At 50.5% G+C, this 21,365-nt stretch overlaps 1 protein-coding gene across 3 annotated transcripts in view; it reads left to right on the top strand.

Annotated features, from left to right (window-relative positions):
• The window catches only part of LINGO1 (leucine rich repeat and Ig domain containing 1), a 199,029-nt gene that overhangs the window by 80,758 nt on the left and 96,906 nt on the right, over positions 1-21,365 (top strand). For all 3 annotated transcript variants that reach the window (XM_085588473.1, XM_085588472.1, XM_031505768.3), the window contains one exon: positions 14,063-14,105. The gene's annotated coding sequence lies outside the window, so the exon portion shown is untranslated. The remainder of the gene's footprint in view (positions 1-14,062; positions 14,106-21,365) is intronic.

Raw genomic sequence — 21,365 nt, 5'->3', positions numbered from 1 at the left:
CCATGGGCAGCCCCCAGAGCTGCCTTGCCTTTCCTGCCACCCACTGCCTGCAGCCACAGAGGCCCCATTTATTGAGAGCAATGAGTAACTATAGAAAAAGAACAGTAAAGAAAAGGTATGTGAGAAACATCTGTGAAATAATAACAAGATCCTGGGGATGGAGCTGCTTTCATCTGGGAGCTCTTTGAGAACTGCGGGTTGTTCCTGTCCCTTGTTAGAGAGGGAGCTGGGCAGCGATGCCCGCTCAGATCTTTCTTTCCTTTCAAGACCTCCCATGGCATCCCACAGGCTGGTGAGCCTGGGCCTTGCCAGCACATCCCTCCTGCTGCCCACTGCTGAACTGCTTTTTAATCCTTCTAATCAGCCCCACGTCCAAGCCCAGTGGCGGTGGGAGAGCTGGGTTCATCTGAGGCTGTTGTGCCATCTTACATCCCAAGTGAAGAATGTGGCAGGGCTGGGAGCTATGGAGTATGGAAACCCCATGTCTGGCCCAGCTTTGTAAGGCTGAGCTGCCAGGTTTGCAGCCACTTTTCTCCCAGCCATGGTAGATGCTGCTTTATGCCAGACCCTTGGGGTACGTCCAAGCAGTGCAAGTGCTGGCAGGCACCGTGTGCCTTTCTAGCTGTCTGGAAAATGTCCATTAAAACTTCATTTCTTGGGAAAAATCTGGTTTGGCCCAGCTGAAACACTTGTGGGACCTGTGGAGGCTTTTGATGCTCCCACATTGGTGCAGAGGAGTGTGGACTCTCAGGGCTGGACTAGAGAGAGCTGCCCCACAAATAGCCCCGTGAGCAGCCCCAGAGCAGAATAAAATATAAAGGGACCCCACTGGCAGGTGCTGGGGAGCAGGAAGGAGAATGGGGGGTGTCGCTGTTGAGGCAGGACAGGAATGAAGAGAACTCTGATTTAGAAGACTGTTGAGAGTAAAACTCCTGTTTATTTAAAATATACCGCTCTTTCATACAGAGCTCTGCAAGGACTAAATCTATTGGTTCTGAAGTGAAAACAACCTACCACCATTAGTGCAGAGTTCTTGACGCACAGTAATAAAACTTAACTATAAACAATGTAAAAAACAAGAGAGATAAAGAATTATTTACATTCTTTCCCAGCACTTTCCCAGGCCTCTGCCTGGATAGAAACTCCCACAGGGGGGCTCAGGATGACACATGGAAAGCCCAGTGCTGGCCATGCCTTGGGCAGAGATGATATTTCCACATGAAGCCCACATTGCACTGCCCTGCTTCAGTGCCTGCCTGCTGTTAATGTGTGGTTATTTGCACATGGCTTGTGAAGGCTTTCAGTGTGGTCCCTGGTTGGACTTTTCCTACAATAAAATAATTTGCTGCTCTGCTAGGAGGTGCTTCTGTGAGTGAGGATTAAGGTGTATTTCAGTGTTTGCCTCTTGGTCTGTGGCATGCAGGGATGTGTGGGTAAAATGTGTTGTGTCTGATTTTGAGGCTCAGGAGTTGAAATGCCTCATGTTGAGCTCAGGAGAGGAGGGATTTCTGCAGATTTCTGGAGGTAAAAGGTGGGGCTGTGGAGAAGGAACTGTGTCAGGCCAGGTTAGATCCACAAGGTAGGCTGGGGGTCTTGCAGGCTTGGTGTCACCTTGGAAGTGAAAGGAGTGCTGCTCTTCTGAGCCTCCAAGAGCATGTTTGGACACCAGTGAAATATCCAAAATGTGATGTCAGGTGGGGATACACTCATTTACACTGTGGTACATGAGAGCAGGACATGGCCCAGGGCCTCCGGTGGGGATGCAGGAGGCCAGAAGCAGAGTGCTCTAAGGCTAATGAAGATGCCCTAGAAGATGATTAGCTTTGCAAGCAGCATTCCTGTGTGCTGGAAACAGGGGAATTATGAAGTTCACACTAAGCCCTTGGAGACCTCTGGAGCAGGAGTGATCTGTGTGTCACAGAGCTGTTATTGGAAAGGGTGGCTTTGCTGCCTATCATCCGGCTTTGCTGACTTAGCTCCGTGGACCATTGCCAAGCACAAAGCATCTTCTCCTTGACCGTGGCCAACCCACCTACTTGGAGTGGGTGATGATTTGTTTGTTCCTCAGCTCAGCTGGAAAAAATTAGTGTCCTTGTGGGAGGGTGAGAAGAGAGAGCGTCACAGGGTGGCATCTCCTGAGGGAAGAAGCGGATTGCTGGGCTCAGGAATTTAGCTGGAGCAATGTTCAGTGTCCCACTGCCCTCTCAAGGTGGTCCTGTCGGGCTCCTGCAGACTGTGTTGGGCTGGGGCAGCACTGCCTGTTTGGTTTGGCCAACTCATCCCCTCCAATGTCCCAGGGGAGCTGCACATAATGGCAGAGCCCCCCATCTTCACTCTTGGGGGTGTGGGGGTGCTCTTGCCTGGCCTGAAGCCCCCTAGAGCAGCGAGGCTCTCCTCAGTGTGCTGCCACTTCCCCAAGGCTCAGCCCAACTCGGTGCTGCTGTGGCACAGAATGAGGCGTGGTTCCCTTCTTGGCTTCTGACGCTGTCGAGGCGAGAAGTGCTTGTCATGCTCCTGATTGGGATGGGAAGCATCCTTTGGAGTGGGCAGTGCATCCCTGCAGAGCTGTGCTGCTCGTGGCGTGGCTCCCAGGGCTCCAGCAGCAGCCGTGCTGGCCGTGCCTGTGCTGCCAGCCTTCCTGCTGCTGATCCAGCTGCAGATCCCCCTTGGTGCCACCACTAACAAATCCCCGAGTCCCTCCTGTGGCAGACACAGACATGCAGTGGTTTTGGGACATGCAGGTTTTAGGGGCTTTTTAAAGAAAACAGCTGGAAAGCATTCCTTTGGCCCCAGAACTGCTGCCCAGAGAACAGGAGCAGGAAGGAGGGGGAAGGTGCTGTGCAGGGAGAGAAGAGATATCAAGTGGAGACAAGGGGTGTGGGAGGGAAAGACTGCCCTGGCTGCCTCCCCTAGCAGTGAACATCCCTCCCCCTGTGCCGGCAGCCCCACCACTGCCAAGGCTGAGAGGAGATTTACATTAGGGGTGCTGCCCCGCTGCCTCTCCTGGCAGGAAAGCTGTGGAGCAACTGGAATTCTGATTCCCTGGGGACCTGTGAGAGCAGCACCACTCCAGGTCAAGGATTAAATCCATTACAGAGAAGCGCTTGCAGGAAAGCTCTGGATGCGAGGCACATGGATGCCGATGCATTAAAACCATTTCCCGTGGAGATGGTCCACAAGGCAGGCAGGGAGAGGGGTCGGGCACAAAGCTGTCCCTGGAACTGCTCCAGCACTAATGGCTTGCCCAGCAAGCTGGGGGCATCCTGGTCATCAGCCTGGAGCTGGCTGGAGATAAAAGCCCTCCAGCCCTCAGCCTGCAGCCCCTCTGAGGCCAGAGGTGCCTAAGACCCTCCCCTCACCCTGGGTCCCGTGGGGCCAGGCTGCTGCTCTGCCGGCAGGTTAGCAAACCTGAGGAGGTTTTCCAGCCATTTCTGTTCCAGCCACAAGCGTTGCACAGGTCCAAAAAAATCCATTCAGAGCGATCCTGGTCAGCTCTGAGCACAGATGGTATCTGGGTCCCTGGAAGGTCACTTTTCCTTGCTGGGATGTCTGCCTGCACACGAGGTACAGGCAGATGCAGGCAGCCTTGCTGTGCCACTTTCTTCCTAGGTGTTGCCTGACAACTGAGAGGATGCAGAGAGCCTCAGAAAACTTCCTTGATTATCAGCCCTTTCCCAGAATGGGTTCTGGAGTCGAGGCAATCAGCCATTCTGATTTGCTTTGAAAAACATGTATTTTCAGTATTCATGTATTTTCCCCTTCTCTTCCCTTCCATCTTGCATCCCCACACACTTCCTTTCATTCCCCTCCTTCCTCCTCCTTTTCATGAGCTATTTTCAAATGCCAGGAAAGGCGAGATCTGAGGGGAGGAGGAGTAACTGAAAGAAAAAAAACATGGTGGTGAAATTATTTCACACATTTATGGAAAAAAAAAAAAAAAAGAAGGTGTGGGTGTGGGGAAAGAGAACAGTTCCAGTTCCCAGAAGACAAAAAGCAACTTCATTCATTCCCCAACGTAATTTCATCAGGTAGGAAGGCTTAGTTGCATTTCTGCAGCCCTGCAGTTCCCAGAGATGTCCAAGTTGTCCCTCCTGCTGTGTTGCCCTGACCTGGAACGGGTTTGGTACTGGGAAACTAGGGTAGGAGGATGCCAAATGGGGGAAAAAGGAAGGATGAGCTTCTGAAAAATGTGGATTTGATTAAAGCAAACCTGGCCCTTGGAAGGGTAGGGGAAATACTGCAAATATCACCAGCTTCATTGGAAGCATTTTTTCACACAAGGACAGTATGTTGGATGATTTCCCGTGTTTAATAAATAGGATTAAACCTAGCAACAACAGCTTTTGCTGGGAACTAGGAGTTTGGATTGTGATAAATTTTTTAGATGACAAAATCTTCTTATGCTCAATTGTTTTTTCATGTTACTGTTAAAACTGGATATAACTGTTTTGGCTTGTCCAACCGTTCTTGAAAGGTGATCTGTTTATCTTACTGGCCCTCTGACTCATAGCCACTGGAAAAGGGAAATAACCCAAATCGTCAAGGAAGCTCTTCTGAGTAGCTTACTGCTGAGAAGCTGGAGGTAATGCTGGAGGACTCATGCTCTGGCTGTCCCACACTGAAGTTCTGTCCTCTTCATGCCATGGAGCTTTGGAGAGGCCCTGGGCATGAATTTGGAGATCCAGCAGCAGGCATTAGCCTGCCCATCTCCCCACAGCTGAACTGGGGATTTTGGAGCAGGCTGGCATTTCACACCTTGGCGAGGGTGACATTTTCTTTGCAGCTTTTCCATGCTTGGAAGATGGCATTTCACCCCAAGAGGAAGCTGGTATTTATAAGGCAGGGCACTGGCATTTCATTCATTGTTACCATCCAGTGATTCAGACAAGGTCTCTTAGCTGGAAAGGTCAAGTAGGTCTCTGCTGTTCTTTGCTGCTTTTCTTTCTTTTTCCTTTTTTTTTTTCCCTAAGGGGAAGAGGGAAATACAAAGCCAAGTCACATGCCAGAAGTGCTGATTGCCATTTTTCTTGCCTTGAAAATTAAGGTGTGCTAAGCTACATAAAAGCTGGGACTTTCCAAAGTCCATCTTGCAAGGGTGTCTTTGGAAAGGTCCTTATTTTGCTTTGAGTTCCAAAGGTACAAACCCAGAGCTTGGTGCTGGGGCAATGTGGGTGGTGGCAGCAGTGTTTGCCCCAGTGCTGTGCCAGTGCTCACCATCACCCCAGCTGTCCTGCACCATCCTCCTTCTTGAAGCTGAAGCCCATGTGAGACTAAAACTCCATCTTTTCTGGCCAAACACCAGGTTTTGTCCCCAGAGTTGAGAAACAGGATGGGAAAATCAAGTGCAAGTCACCTCTGTGACTATGGGGTTCTTGGTGGACTGGGGCAATCTAGACACTGCCAGGGCCTGGGAAACATAAATAAAATCAATAAGAAGCTGTTAAATTGTGCCTGAGCCTCGCAAGGAACAGCGTGGGGAATGCTGGCTGCAGAGATGTATCTGCTGCCGCTCCGCGGGCCGCGGCACATTCATTAAGCATCTTTAAGATGGATACACCCCCCAGTTCACCTCCTGCAAAAGCCTGGGAATTTATTTCCTCCCGAGCCACGCCATCAATCACGGGCGACAGCAGCGCCTCGCAGCGCGGGGCTCGGCCGCGCAGCAGCCGGAGCGGCGCGGGGCCGGCTGCCAGCACCGGGCAGGGGCTGCTCGGACCCCACGGCCCGGCTGAGGAGAGGGGTCCCATCCCTCACTCTGCTCACAGCCGCTGGGGAGAGGCTGCCTCACACTGTGGGAGTCCAGGGCTTCCCTCTGGCTGCCCTGGGACCTGGCAGGGCTCAGGAACCCACTGGACAGAGCCCCCAGAGACACTGGCTGTGATCTCTGCCCATGGAAAAGAGTTTCCAATCTTACAGGATTAATTACCAGCTCTGAGGGTTTGATATAAGTAATCATTAAGTGTGGCACAGGTGCAAAAGTAAAATTTTGGGATTCTAGATCCTTAAGGGGACAAGATGGAGGAAATTGGGTGTGCCTTGTCCTTTTTCTCCTTCTCCATGCCCTCCATGTCTCACTGTGGTGTTGGCATTTTTCTGTTGGTTCAGGCTGGGGACACACTGTCCAACGTAGGTGACAGATATTGGCACGTTCTTGTAAATGCAGCCCAGGGAGTTTCTGGTATTTAATGTTTGTCACATCCCACTGAGGGCAGAGCCCCACACGCTGCCCTGCAGGACAGAGCTGGGCAGGGCAGCAGAACATGTGAGAGATAAACAGAATAAACAACCTGGAAACCAGCACAGACCAATTATGGCTTCTGCTTTGGCAGCGGGGCTGACAGACAGAGACTTTCTACAATCTCGGGATCATTTAAATATCACAGATTCTGACATCACACCACAAATGCATTATTGCACCTTTTCTGTGCTGTTCAGGACCCCGCTACCTCGGCCCGCCTGCAGCCTGTCCCTACTGCTCTTGGTCATCCAGCACTGCCTGCATCAGTCTCTAATCCCCATGGGCCAGTGGCTCAGAGAGGAGTTGATGGTCCCACTTCTCTCCCCTCTGTGCATCTCCCTGTGATCCTGGCCCCTGCTTTGGCATCCTGGCTCTGCTCCCAGCCCAGCATTCCGTGCTTACTGGGAGAAGGGCCCTGCCTTGTGTGTGTAAATGTGAGAGCCTGAAGTCTGGGCAGAAGATTTTTGCTGTGCCTGACTTGATGCTTGTAGCTTTTATTGGAGCAGCCACACAGGAGCAGGACAAACCCAGCAATCCAGGGCAGTATGGGGATGCTGACCGATGGCTGAGCTGCTTTGCTTCCCCCTCCCCTCTCTGCCTGCTCTGTTAGTGATGCTCTGGACTGGAAAGATGTGACAGGTCCACTTAACATGAGGAAAGCCCAGCTGGAGGGGGCTGAGTGACCCTCCTGCCCTGCACCCAGCACCCTCTGTCCAGCACCCAGGCCCTGTGGCCGCCCCTTTCCTTCCCGGCGCTGACATTTCACCCTCCAGTGCCTTCAGCTGTCAGCCAAGCTGCACATTACTTCAATTTATGCAGAGGCCTCAGTTTTACTTCTTGCAATTTCTCCTGATGTTTTTAATTTCCCCCCCCCCCCATCAGCTGGGAACCTACAGATTATCCCATAAGAGCAGAATAGAGACTTGTCAACCTTTCTTACGTTCTCCTTGAGATGAAAATAACTTCCTGAACCCCTTATAATGCTTTATTTTCTGCCACTTCTGCTACTCTGAGTGTAATTTGACTGACTAAAGGATCTTGAAGCTAAAGGTAAAAAAAAAAAAAAGATAAAGTATACTAATAATAATAATGGTAAAAACTGCTCCTGAGGGGCTGATAAAGGCCTGGAGATTCACACACTGGCATTGCTTGCCAGGGCAGGTGTGAGTACATCTTTTGTTCCCCAGCTCCATAAACCAGTGCTGGGGGTGGGGACAGCCTCTGCAAAAATGGGATGTTTTTCAAGAGAAGAAAGGTATTGTGTCCCCTGTGATATGGAAATGAGCAGGGAGGTAAGGGCAGGCAGAGAGGATTTCTGATGGTAATGAGGTTTTACACTGGCTTTCTTGCCTTGCCTCCATTTCTCCCTTTCAACTGTAGGATGGGGTTTCAAAGGCTGATGTATTCTTTTCCTTGGATTATTTGTCATGGTTTTTTTTTTTTAACCTTGCCTGTTGTGGTTTTTAAAGATAAAAGGTGGGAGCTACAATGAAGGAGAATTTTCCTTGCCCTTCACTGGAAGGTCTGGGAGATCCTGCAGAGTTTTGGTGACTGGTTAAGGATGCCATGAGCTCTCATAGGCAGGTTAGATGGGCTTGGGAATGCTTTTCGTCTCCCAGCCTGTCCCACAGCCTCAGCAAGGCTAGAGAGGGATGTGACCTGCTGGCTGGATGGTGCCAAACCTGAGACCATGGTGGCTGTACCATCCCCAAGCACGTGTCACAGGTCTGTAGCACTGGTGCAAACCAGCCTCTCCACAGTTGTATTCCACTTGTAACTCTGGGATGTTGCTTGTGGCACCTCCTTTAGAGAAACAGCCTCACTTTCCCTTGACATAGCTGAAGGCTGATTATTCCTCTTGTTCCTAACTCAGCTGCTGCAATATTCCTTGTGACTGTCTAGCAGTCAGGCCTTATTTTAGTCTCAGTTTGCCTAGATTCCAATCTCCAGCCACTAACTCTGGTCCAGCATTTATCTGCTGCCTCAAGGAATGCTCTGTTTTCCAAAGCCCTTCCTCACGTAGTGCCTCTTGATGGAACAGACTGGATACAAACCTCCTGTGCAAACAGTTTCTGGTGGAATACTAAGGCTTGGGCTGAGTTCAATTATTTCTGTAGAACATAGGCTCTTTGCTGAAAAGGTGCAGAACCAGTGCTGTGAGCCCATGGATGTAGCTGCCAGGGGAACAGACAGCTCAGGTCAAGGGGAATGAGGGGGGCATGGAGGGACCCAAAGCTGTTTCTGGGCAGTGGCAGGGCTGCTGTTGGCTCTGCTGCCACTGACTTCCTGCAAGGCCAGCAGTGCAGTGAGAGCCATGGCAGCGAGGGCAGCCAGGCTGAGCTCCTCTGTCAGTGCTTTTCATCTGTTCTTGATCTGAGGAGCTTCACTGGACCTCCCAGGGGAGCTGCCTGCCCCTCCTGCCCCTCCTGCCCCTCCTGCCCCTCCTGCCCCTCCTGCCCTGCAGTGAAGGAGCACTGAAACGTGACTGCTTGCCAGGCTGCCGTGTGTCAGGAGAGCTCCCAGGTCAAATCCACTCTTTGGGAATGTAAGTAAAGATGCCTCATGGTGAGTTGTGCTGGTGTTAATTCTGGAACTCCCTTTCTAGCCAAAGCCCTTGAGCCATGCTGGTGTTGCTCTCCCCTTGGCCAGCAGACATTGCTGCTCAGCTGTTTGGTTTTATCCCTTCCTAATTTTACAAGAAGTGACAGTAAATCTATTCTGTATGCACAGGACTGTGTGGGGTGTTTAAACAACCATTTGCACCCAGATCAGGTGATGGCTTTGGGGTATCTCCTGGCAATGTGGGTTGGTGCAGGATATATTATGCTGTAAAAGTTAATGTTCAGAGCCTGATATTCAGTCTGCAAGAGCAGGAGAGCATTTGGCTATGAGCTGTGCTGTGTGGGGCAATCCCATGGCCTGTGGGTGCCTGGGGTCTCAGAGGTGTCACCAAGGGGTGTCAGGGATGTCACCTATCAGACCTTCCTGCAGATACTGCCATTGAAGGGCTCCCAAGCACAGCCAAGAGTACCTACACAGCTTGTCTGCACATCCAAAAGGGTGGGAGGAGGAGGAGGGGGCAGGGGGAGCAAGGGGACATGGCAGAGGAAGATAAGGCCATGGAGCAGAGGATTTGTGGGACGTTAATGGGCCTTGAATTGGCATTATGCCCCAGCAAGTTCTCATTTCCCTGGCTCTGTGCTGGCTCATCCCCACCCCAGAGCAGAGAGGGAGCAGGATGCACCCACAGCTGAGGGCTGTGCCCCAGAACATCATGGCCAGGGTGTGCAGGGAGCCAGTGGCCCTGGGACCTTGGGCACACAGCAGGTGGCAAAAGGGATAAAGCAGAGGAAAATGAGGTTGCTGCACTGCTGCCCCATGGGTGATGCTGAGGGAGATGCTCCATTTTAAATCAAACTCAGATCAAAGTGGAGATGGCTCCTCTGCTGCTTGGGGATGCACAAGGCTGTGTCTGAGCTCATAACGTAAGGGCAGCTTTTACTACTCAGAGCTATCTCCTTGCTCTGCTTCACTCCTCAGTGCCCTCACAACAACCCAGTATTTGCTCTGCTTCATATTCCATTGGCTTGGAAGAACTGGGGGGAGATTGCTATGGCTTCCCCTCTGGGCAGGAGCGGCGGCAGGACTTGGCCTCTGCCTGCTCTGAGCTGGGCAGGATGCTGGCTCTGTAGGAAAGGTATTTTTGAGGCTTCCTTTTTTCTAGCACTGGGGTAGGGTATTCCTCCCATAAGCTCAGCCTGCACCCCCAGGGTGAATCTCTGATGAGGAGCCGAGGTGCAGCAGGGCTGGGGACTGGCAGCACAGTCCAGCCCCATGGGAAGCACTGCAGCTTCCCTCTCCATGGGGCAGGGAGAGGCCATCGCCTCGACCAAAGCAGAAATGCTCCAGTGTTGTTACTGGGTCTCCACTCAGGGATAACAGCTCTTCTCCTCTGCCTCCTGAGCACTCTCAGAAGCAACACCATGACTGCTTAAGTCCTTCCCTCTGTCCCCTGTGTCCTTGACGTGCCACCCTGGGGAGGGCTCAGCCATCCAGGAACATGACAGCAGTGCTTGGCATAGGCTCGGGAGCATCCTTGATGGGGTGTGCTGGGTTTGGTAGCCACTGGTGAGGGGTCAGCCCTGGGCATGTGACTGCAGGTGCTTTGGCCCTGGCATCTGCATTCGCCCTCCTTCATGACCCCCACAGAGCTCAGAGCTGCCTGGGACAGGTCTGAGAGCAGCAAGGAGACGTGGTGGGACAGTCACCTGCAGGCCAGACCCTGCTTGGTCCAGAGTTCCTGCAAGACTTTTTCCCTGCTCTCATTGCCTTGCTCAGGCCTGGATGGATGAAATGGACTTTAGAGCCCCAAATCCCTTAATCTCCAGTATACTTAGCAGTATTAGCCAGCCTACAGAAGTCATATAAACAGTAATTGCACTCAGTGGAGGACACTCTCACAATTTCATGCTGGAAGAAAACGTGTTTTTCATTTTCCCCCGTCTCCCACCCATCTATGCAGAAGTACACTGGAGCCATGATAGGGATACGTTAAACATGCAGAGAAATGTCATAGCTGAAATACAACCTGCTCTCCTGGCAATTAACTGAGGCAGCCTTGCAGAAGCTGTGCAGGGTGAAATCTGCTCAAAGTGGGACCAAAAGCTTCAGCACATCTTAGCTACTAATGCTAAGCAAGTTATGCTAAGCAATTAATATCCTTTACTTCTTTACAGCTCTCCCTTTGTTTTTATTAAGCATCCCTGCTAATACATTTAGCAAAGCTTGCAAAGCCTTTCAAAAAGCACGATCAGCTTCCATAATCTTATATACAGAATGATCACAAGCACCAGGCCTAATAGACTCAAAGCTAGTACGATTACCACTGGGTGGAGCAGGAGGTTATAAATTCCTGTGGCTGTAGATGACCACCCCAGGAGAGTTTCCACCAGTGGTGTTCTCCATCTCTTTTTCCTCTTTTGAACACAGGCCGCATTTCATCCCCACTGTGGTGGACAGTGATTATAATTTCTTTCTATCAATTCATATATGTTTTAATACTTGATGTAAGTCATCATGTTGTGATAATTTCCTTACCAGCATTAAGATTAATTCCAGTTGAAGTAGGTAACAAGTCTTTAACTAGTGTATAATTAAACTGTAACAACTGGCAGGACGTAACAGGAGCTGTATAATTAAAATCATACCCTATAATTCCACTAAAGTTATGAATGCAAATATTCGAATGATTACTTGTATCTGCAATATCACCTACTAATATAAAACCACAAAGGGTCCTTAAGAAAACATATCCTTTTCCAATATATATAAGTGCAGTTGCAGAGATTTCATCAGCATGTGTTTCAAAATGATAAACATTTTGCTCAGTGTTCAAGACGTGTCTTGGGGTTTAATGGAATTACAGTTGAATCCTTGTTGTTCCCATGTACTTTTGCCACCTGCGTCCACTTTTTGGTATCTATGCTTTATGTTCTATGGGAAAGAGGATGATTGTATTGGGATTTAGTGCAACAGTTGGCTATGTGCTGTATACTGAGGAAACCTTATTGTTAATGGGGTCATCACTGGGCAAATACCATGAGGATTGAAATTGTCTTCAGCTGTATTGTCCCAAGCTACTTTTCAAACCTCTGTGGATAGGGTGCTGCATTTGCCTACCCTTGTAATTGCTGCCACTGTGGAGTGCATCCACGGTTGAGTGTGGATACATCTAAGAGCTGGTGAAAGATTGCCCTGGACCATTCCAAGTGCCTCTACAATCAGCTAGTGGTCTCTCATTAATTTTCTCCCACAGAGGCAATATATCAGACAAGAGCCATTGATTAGTCCCCAGTGCTAATAAAGAGGATTGCAATGGGTGCTCTAATTTGCTTAAATCACTTGTTGTTGCACTTAGTTTATTTAGGAACACTTCAACATCTATACCATTTAGGACTCCCAATCCTGTCCCTGTAATACTGGGAGGGTTGCATCCCTCCCTGTTTGCTTTGAAGGGGGATGAGCAGGGAAAGGGTAATCACTCCTGGGTCAACACTTCACAAGTGATGTTAATTGTATATTATTACTTCTTAAACTATTATCTGTCATCACACAACAGCTGGTATTATCAAGGCAATGAGACCTGTCCTTCTGCTTACCTCTGCCCAGGCTAAGTTATAAACCTTACCTGATGGACACCAGGAAGGAAGATCCTTCCTGTCAGGTGTTTCAGGAATTGGGAACCTTGTTCCTATATAATCTAGGAAAACTATCTTCCCTTTGGATTTGTTAACTTCCCACTAATCCAGATCATCCATCATTTTTATCCTTAGCTATGCTGTAGCAGTAACAGAGTCAATAATACCAAGAGTAGTGAGATGTCCCATTCGTTCTTAGCTGATGTGAGAGTTTTTCCAGGAGTCAGTCATTTGTCAGCTGGCTGGCTAGTTACCACCTGCTTGATGGGAGAATGGTGTATCCATCTTTCTTTTCCTAAACTTTTAACAGCAAAATAGGAACATAGTAAGACGGTATATGGTGCTTCCCACATGGGTTCCAGTTTGTGTTTTCACGAGCACATGTTAATTAAAATGTCATCTCCAGGCTGTATATCATGGACCTGTATTTCCAGAGGTGTGGGCTGATACTATTGAGCATATTCTGTTATTTTCAAACCCCTCCTGCATTGTGTCAACCATTCATCAGATGAGACCAGTAGGTGTCTTAACTGGATATTACCTTCTTTAATAAGCCCCTGTGTCAATCTTGTGGGAAAGGCTTCTACCCAGCCTGGTAACTGATGTATTATCACTTACAAATGTATTCATTGCTGCTATATCAGGCAGGGCACTTCCTTCCCTAATTTCTGTAGTGGCCTTGGTATGTGGCTGGACATTATAGCAATTTCTCTGGGTAGCTGGGGCTGATTCCAGCACTTGTGCATTCCTTCTCCACTCGATACTTTTCCCCAGTGATGTGAAAAATCCTCATTTTTTCCATAGCTTTGCCATTGTGTGGCATACCCTGACAGCATACAGAAAGTTTTTTGGCCCGTTTCTCTTTACTCAGTTGTTCTGTACATGTCAGGGCTGTCAGTTCACCCTGTCCTTTCTGGGAGTGTGCCGTGGCTGCACTAAGCAATTAATAACCTTTATTTCTTCACAAATAAAGGATATTTCTTCACAAACAAATAGGAGCCAGTCTCTCATCTTTACAGCTGGGTGTTTGTACGTCCCACGCCTGGTGCTGCTCCTGTTTGCAGAGCCGATAACTGATGGCAGAGAAGACTTCACTGTCTGAGGAATACTTATGCAAACAAGAACAATGGCTTAATAGGGAACACCCGGAGAAATCTCCAAAGAAAATGCCATAAATTCCCCTTCCCGTGGATTTATGGGGAGATTTTTCACAGATATTTATTGTTTCCCAGGTGTGTTGTTGTGACTCCTTTGTGCAGATTTGCATGGCGTGCTCCAGGAGCTGATGAGAGGGGAACGCTGATGGGGCAGCCCAGTGCTCATACCAGGATGGTAATGATGGAAATAGCTCCTTAATCCCTTGGTGAATTCCTCTTGTGTGCAGTAGCTGTGGCTCTGCCAGCACCAGCTGAGCACCTGGAGAGGCTGGCAAGTGGAGCTGGGTGGATTTAGGTGGCCCTGATCAGTTTAGATGGTCCTGGTGCAATACAAGGGTAGGTGACCTGCCACAGCCCTGTCTGAACGTGCTGTCCCATCCACCCCTTCATGGCTGGGCCACACCAACACTGCCCTGCTGCTGTCCACAGCCAACCCATTGAACCACATCTCTTTTTCTCTTCCTTTCCAGGTTCCTTGTCTCACCAGCAGGTCCTTGTAGGATTTCAGCTCTGGTAAGTGCAGTTGTGTTTTCTCCTCCCTGAGCCTGTTGCGAAAGTGTTGCATGGGGTTGGAAGGGCACTGGGGCTGGGCACCACCACTGCTCCCCAGGCAGGGGGAAGAGCCTGAGTGTGCCCCTGTTAAGGAGCCAGTTCCTGCTGCTCTTCACCCCAGAATTATTTCCCCTGTGTGTGAAAATGCTCTGAGATATGTCTGTCAGTGTCCTCCCATAGTCCGTGAAGGGAAACAGTGTGGGCATCTTTAATCCTTCCTGGGTAATCTTTGTTGGATGGGAACTGAAACCCTTGGTGATTGGCATGATGATTGTAATAAAAACTGGGAGGTATTTCCACTGGCTGTGACTCAGGGGACCTTTGGAACAATAAGAAGGTGAACTGATGGGTGGAGGGAGAGCACAACCTGCCTGGGGACCTTTGCACAGGAGCCAGGCCTAGAGGAGCATTTAGGACCTGGAAGAAATGTGAATGTCAGAAGCTGCAGTCCTGGCTGCAAGCTAGCATTGTCACCTATAACCTTTCCAGGGATGTGCTCCTCTCAGGCCACCCTCTCTGCCACCAGCCACCCAGCTGACTCTCCTCAGGGACTAGTGGGTAGAAGGATAACATTTCTGGGCTTTCTCAGGCTCAAGTCCCTGTGCCATTCAGTGTTTGATGTTTTCACACTTGTAAAGTCCCCATGGGTTTTCTAACCTTACCTTTAACCCAGCAGAAAGGGTCCTGGTTCTGTGCTGAGGTAAATCAGCAGGGGTGTCTTGCAATCAGCACTGCTGCCATGTATTGTGTCATCTTAACCTTTGTCCTCTTGATGTGTTTTTTTTTTAAAAAGTATGCATTTATCCAAAAAAGCATTCTCTTTCTTTGATGCTATCTGTTGGTTTGAAAATTAAATCCCATGGAAGGCATTGACATCAGCCATGTGCTCAAGGATTTGCCACTGATGTCCCAGGTTGCATGGCCTCATTGAACTTGAAGGGTTTTCTTTTCTTTAGCTGCAAATGTCTCATTGGGGCCTACAATTATTGAAGGGAGGATTGTTATGGTGATCTCAGGGTTTTGGGGTGCTGCTGGCATGACCTTGCTCTGAGACAGAGCTGTTCTAGAATGGGGACACCGCTGTCTGGGGCATATGTAACCATGGCAGGGGGCAATTAAGGTCCCTGGTGCCTGGGGACCTGCCCTGATGTCCTCTGCTTGTGCATCCATCTCACCCCAGGGCATCGGGCATGGTGTGAGCTTACCCCAAAAGCCATTCCTCACTCCGAAAGTGTGCAGAGACTCCTCATCCATGATGCTTTGCTCGTGACCTTGGCAGCCTCAGCAGGGAGCAGCTCAGGCCCTTGGGAGAGCTGTGCTATGTTGAGGAAGCAGCACTGCCAGACTCCAGCACGTGGAGAAACTCCAGACAATAGGCTGATGAACCAATCGAGATTTTTCTGTGTCAGGGCTGTGTTACGTTGGGAAGTGAACATACAGCTCTGTCTTCCCAGACAATTCCTGCAGGAACAGCTCTGGCCACAATCCCTCCAGCAGCAAAAAGCAAGTGTCTGTAGCTGCAGAGTGGGGACAGGCAAGACAGGACCCATTGGTCCTCCAAAAAGGGGAGAAAGTGGAAAATGGCTTGGAGGAGGGGGCAGTGGGGGAGAAGTGGCCATGGTGGTAGAACTGCCTCTCCTGACACAACATAATCAGCTCATGGCTTCTTCTCCCCAATCCTCCTATACCCCTCCCACTGCACATCTCTCCCCAGATGTGGCCATGTGTGTTTGCAGAGATAAAAGCTCTCTTCCCACACAGGCTCTTCTTCCCCAGCATCCTTAATCATGAGCCAATGTGGCAAACAGCCTTCCTGAGAGAAGCCCTGGGCTTGGCTCTTCACTCTCCCTCCCTGCCTCCTGCCTTTTCCCTCGGCTCCCGCTCTGTCCCGCACCCCGGGGCTCCCCCACACCCCTGCAGCCTGCACAGCCATCACGTGCCACTGATAAACGAGCTTCATCTGCACCCAAAATTAATCACATTGTCATGCTGGCAGGGGATGAGGCAGCTGTGCCGAAATGCCTGAATCCCTGGCTAATTTATCACAGGGGCTGGATGCAGAGCTGCTCCGCAGCTCCTGCCGCATGGGGACATGCTCCGGAGAGGCAGATGGTGACAGGGAGCTGTGAGGCCTGGGAGTGAATGCTCAGGAGGACACATTCTCCTCCTTCCCAGAGCTCAGCCACTGATTTTCAACCAGGAGAACCTGGTGGGAGGTTGCCAGTGCCCAGGAGGGCCGATGCTGCTGGCAACAGCCCAGCTCCTCTGAGCCACCTCGGACCTGGAAGCTGATGTGTCCTCCTGCACTGGAGCATGCTTGGGAACCTGGAGCAGAAGACTAATGAAAGAAATTAATATGAGGGAATTATTCCAGGATTTCCAAAGCTATGGTCTTTGTGGATGGTGGAAGCAGGAGGCAGCCAGCCAGGCTGATGTGTCTTGTTCGCTTCATTGCTCCAGTTTTGCTCATCAGAAGCAAAGTGTTCACTGGCTGTGCCTGTGGTGCCTGTGATGGGCTGGGATCAGCATGGAGAACAAGCTCCAGGGCCAAGGGCTTGCAGCTGGGCCAGTATGGATATTCTCAGTTCAGTCAGAGAGAAAAGGAGAGGGATTCTGCCAGGCTGAGCAAGGGAAAACGCTACTTGTTAACAAAGTTCAGTTCTCTTCTCACCTTCTGACTTGGAGTCTCCTCTATCCCCGTCCTGCCTCAACAGCGACAGGCCAGTTCCTGGTACAGGATGTCAAGGATGGGGGCCGGCTGTGATGTTCACTCCTGGTGTTGTGCATCTTTCTGGGATCCGCATCATCCTGCTTGCCAGCTGCTCCTCTCCACTTCAGTGTGGGTTTGCTGGGCAAAATCTCAGAAGTCCATCCCTAGGACAGACATGGGTTTCTCCAATACATTCACTCCTGCTTGTCTTGTGGTAATTAATTACTAATTCCAGACCAGACTCAGCTCTGGAGTGCTCGTTAACTAATTGGATGCCTTCCAGCAAATCCCAGCAGTCCCTGCACGATGGGAAAGTCATGCATTCCTTGTCTGCTTCCTCATTGCTTTGTCCCCCCGTAGTCGATGGGAGCACCTTGGAAGAGATCCACTGGGGCTGCTCTCCTGGAGCTAGCAGGGGGCTGCTGACAGCACAGCAGGTGCTTTCCTGGGGGTGCAATAATGGACAGCAAAGCAAAGCAATACACGGATGCCCTATAAAGTGACTGGTGGCATCCTTTGCTGTGCTCCCAGCTGCTGGAAGAGGCTGGAAATCTGCTCTGCCCACTGCCCACTGTTGGGGTTTCACACCAACTCCCTTTGCAGCTGTTGTCAGATATGGGCTTTTTCCTCAGCCTTGCAGAAATGCTGGAAAACTCTTGTCCTGTGCAGTCTGAAGCTCTGTGTTGCTCACATTTTGCTGTCATGGGGAGAACTGGTCCCATGTTTTTAGAGAAAAGAGGCTTTTACCAATAAAATTGAGTTGCTGGTGCTCCCAGCAGCTTGCCCAGACAAAACAGTAAATGGCTTTTGTTAAACTTTAAATCTTAACTTACAAGGGCATGGACCCCCTTAGATCAGCCATAAGCTGGTGTGCAGATAAACTGGTGTTTTGAGGAGGGAGAAGGGGTGTTTTGGTCTCCTGTGCCTGTGAGGACCCTGTGGGGTCTCTGGCCACTGGGCACCAGCAGTCATGGGCAACTAAGCAAGAGACAGTGGAAAGCTCAGTCTGAGCATCTCTGAGCTTCGTCCTCAGACCCTGCAGCCTGCTGTGCTGATGCAGGAGCTCTCCTCCCTACTCACCTGCATGCTTCAGAGTGGATTTTGGGGCTTCAGAGTGGATTTTGGGGCTTCAGAGTGGATTTTCGGGCTGGGCTATGCTTGTGACTCTGTTTCCAAACTCTTTGGAGAGGCAGATGTGTGCATGCCTGTGAGCAGGAGACATGTCTGACCTGATGTTCATCCTTATTTCAAATCCCCCAGGGCCTCTGGGGGATGATGCAGCCTTCAGTCAGCACAGAGGAAGAGTTACAGTTCTCTTGGCTCAGTTACGTGTTCAGAGTGAGCTGCTGGCAAGGCAAGGGCTCCCATGGGTGCCACCCCTAACCCTGGTGGCAGGGGATGGGTCCCGGTGGTCAGCACTGCTCAGCCTTGTTGAGGCTGCCTTATTTTTTTTCCTATGCTCCTATTTTTTTAAGTCAGGACTGCAGCTGAGGTTCTGTAGGCATCCCTTTGCCAAAACATGACTGCCTTGTGCCCACTGTTGAGTGAAGAGGCCAGGGAGGAGCTGGGAAGCAGCTGAGATGTGACATGGGGAACTGGAGTTGTGTGGTTGTGGGAATCTGTGGCATTGATGACTCTGAGAGTGTAGAAAGTCTCTGTCTGTCAGCCCCACTGCCAAAACAGAAGCCATAATTGGTCTGTGCTGGTTTCCAGGTTGTTTATTCTGTTTATCTCTCACATGTTCTGCTGCCCTGCCCAGCTCTGTCCTGCAGGGCAGCGTGTGGGGCTCTGCCCTCAGTGGGATGTGACAAACATTAAATACCAGAAACTCCCTGGGCTGCATTTACAAGAACGTGCCAATATCTGTCACCTACGTTGGACAGTGTGTCCCCAGCCTGAACCAACAGAAAAATGCCAACACCACAGTGAGACATGGAGGGCATGAAGAAGGAGAAAAAGGACAAGGCACACCCAATTTCCTCCATCTTGTCCCCTTTGGACCCCTTATCTAGAATCCTAACATTTTACTTTTGCACCTGTGCCACACTTAATTATTACTTATATCAAACTCTCAGAGCTGGTAATTGATCCTGTAGGATTGAAAACTCTTTTCCATGGACAGAGATCACCAACAGTGTCTCTGGGGGCTCTGTCCAGGGGGGTTCCTGACCCCTACCGGGGTCCCAGGGCAGCCAGGGCAGCGAGAGGGAAGCCCTGGACTCCCACATGTGGTGACACCAGAGCAAGGATTGGTCACACGCCTAGGAAATTACAGCTCGAGTTTCCAGAGTGTGTTGAGAGGGTGGAAGGCAGAGCTCCTGGGGAGCCTGGAGCAGAGGACGTAGATGCTGGGAGACTCCAAGAGATGCCTTTGCGTGGGTTGTGGGAGGAGGAGTGCTGAGGGTCAGCCCAGGTCTCACAGAGTTGGCTGGGACAGGGCAGGATCTCCTGCCAGAGTCAGGCCTGGGCAGCCACTGCTGGCTCTGCTCAGCATTTTCCATCCCCTGGGCTGGCAGGGAGCCCAAACACCGCCCCAGGATGGCAGAGAGAGGGATCCCCAGGGGCACATGGGATGCTCCAAGGATGCTGAGCCACCTCGGCAGAGGGAAGCACTTGTCTGCCCAAAGAAAAGGTTTTTTCAGACTCTGTCAGAGCCTGGGGAAAGCCTGTTGTGGCTATTCTGAAGCACTTTGCAGTTGGAGGTGCCAAGTCTTTAGGACTTAGAGTACAGTTTTTGAAAGGACCTGTTCCCTAGAAATTCCAAATAACTGACTCTGCAGATCCCTGTGTACCAGCAGGCAGGGCAACACTCAAGGACTTGTCATGGCAGGGCTGACACCAGCCTGCTTTTTCCTAGGTGCAAATAACTGTGCCACAAATTACATCAGACTTTGCTATCCATTAACAGCTGCTCCTTTGATCTTTTGTCAGTGTGAAGGAACTGGAAGAGTTTCTTTGGGTCTAGTCCATCCCCAGGGTAGTAAATTGGCCATCTCCTGTCCCTCTGTCTCTTGTAGAATCCATAAGGATGTAATGGATCTAGTGGCATCTTGCACTTTCCTCTGTCGAGGCACAAATTATGGTATTTCACCCTGGCACCTAGTGGTGAAAACCCCTGCACCCACATTTTGGAGAGGGCTGTGCTGTGAATCCCCACCTGTGCTCCTTTAGGGGTTGGGCATGGTTTGTGTGGGGGTTTGGAATGGTTTGTGTTCCCTTGAACCACTGCACTTTTGGACAGAGCTGGAAGCACCAGCCTCCCCAGCACACCCCAAAGCCAGCTCCAGGGAGCTGAAATAACCTGGTGTGACTCTGCAGAGCCTGATTTCTAGTCCCTGTCATTAAACACCCGGTTGTTGAGATATTTTATATTTATTCAGATTGAGACTTGGCAGGCTTAGGTAGCAGGGAGCTCACCTCAGTGACCAGAAAGATCTGTTGAGCTCTTAAACCCATACCTCAGGCAGGATGGGCAGGGATCTGAGCACACCAGAGATGCTTTCATGGGCTGAGCTGGTGAGACTGGGCAGGAAACCCTGCTGTGTTATGCTGGTATCCAGCCCATGGGAGCTTCCTCAAAGACAGGGTCTCCAGATACCAAAAGAAGTATCCAGAGCCCCCTAAGGCACATAGGGGCTACATTTTGCTCTGAGGTCTTGAAGGGAGAAGAGGGCTCAGCATCTGGAGATTTTTCAGGCAATGCCTGAGCTGAGCCTAAGGATAACCACATCATCACACTGGAGCTGGCAGGAGAAGATGGCTGCTCCCTAAATTCCAGATTTGCCCATCACTAGCGATAATGCACTGAGAAATAAATGTCACTTACAAAATTTATGAGAGAGCTGCTTTGCTAGTCTCCTTTTTTAAGGTTAGACTAAAAATTAAACCTCATTTGGCCCCAAGGGGGAGCGGCAGGCTGTCACCGTAACAAATGTCCCGGTGTGTCACGGAGCAGCACACATGTGTGCGCACACAGCGCTCGGGAGGCAGGGAGGCGCAAGCCGAGCGTGCTGGGGAAAATCGGTATTTTTATTTTTATGCTTACACTTTATATGGCGCTTTCCTGGCCGCGTAAAAAAAAAAAAAAAAAAAAAAAAAAAAAAAGAACAAATAAATAAAAACAAACAAAAAAGGAAAAGCATCGGAGTTACACAAGCTCAAAACCGAGTTCCCACTATAAAACCTGGCGTGACTCCACGCCAGCATGGGCGGGATGGGATCCCGAGCCCCGTGGCGTAGGCACCACCAGCTCGCAGAAAGTGATTTTCTCGGGTGAAGCAGGGATCAGAGTGGCTTGGGGGACTGATTGCCCTCCTTGGCCGAGCGCTGGGGCGGCGGCTCGAGGTGCGGCTCTCCGGCCGCTGCCGTATCCGCACGGGGCGCTCCGGCTGCGGGCCGTCCTCAGCTCTGGCGGCGGAGCCAAAGCCATCGAGGGCTTTTCTCCCGCTCCGCTCAGCGCTCATTGGCATTTCCCCGCTGAGGAGTTGAGAAGCGCGGCCTCATCCCGCCGC

Source organism: Lonchura striata, chromosome 10 (genome assembly GCF_050655825.1).
Source record: "Lonchura striata isolate lonStrDom1 chromosome 10, ASM5065582v1, whole genome shotgun sequence".
Classification (NCBI taxonomy): domain Eukaryota; kingdom Metazoa; phylum Chordata; class Aves; order Passeriformes; family Estrildidae; genus Lonchura; species Lonchura striata.
The sequence above is the reverse complement of the archived record's forward strand: the minus strand, read 5'-3'. Positions and strand labels throughout refer to the sequence as shown.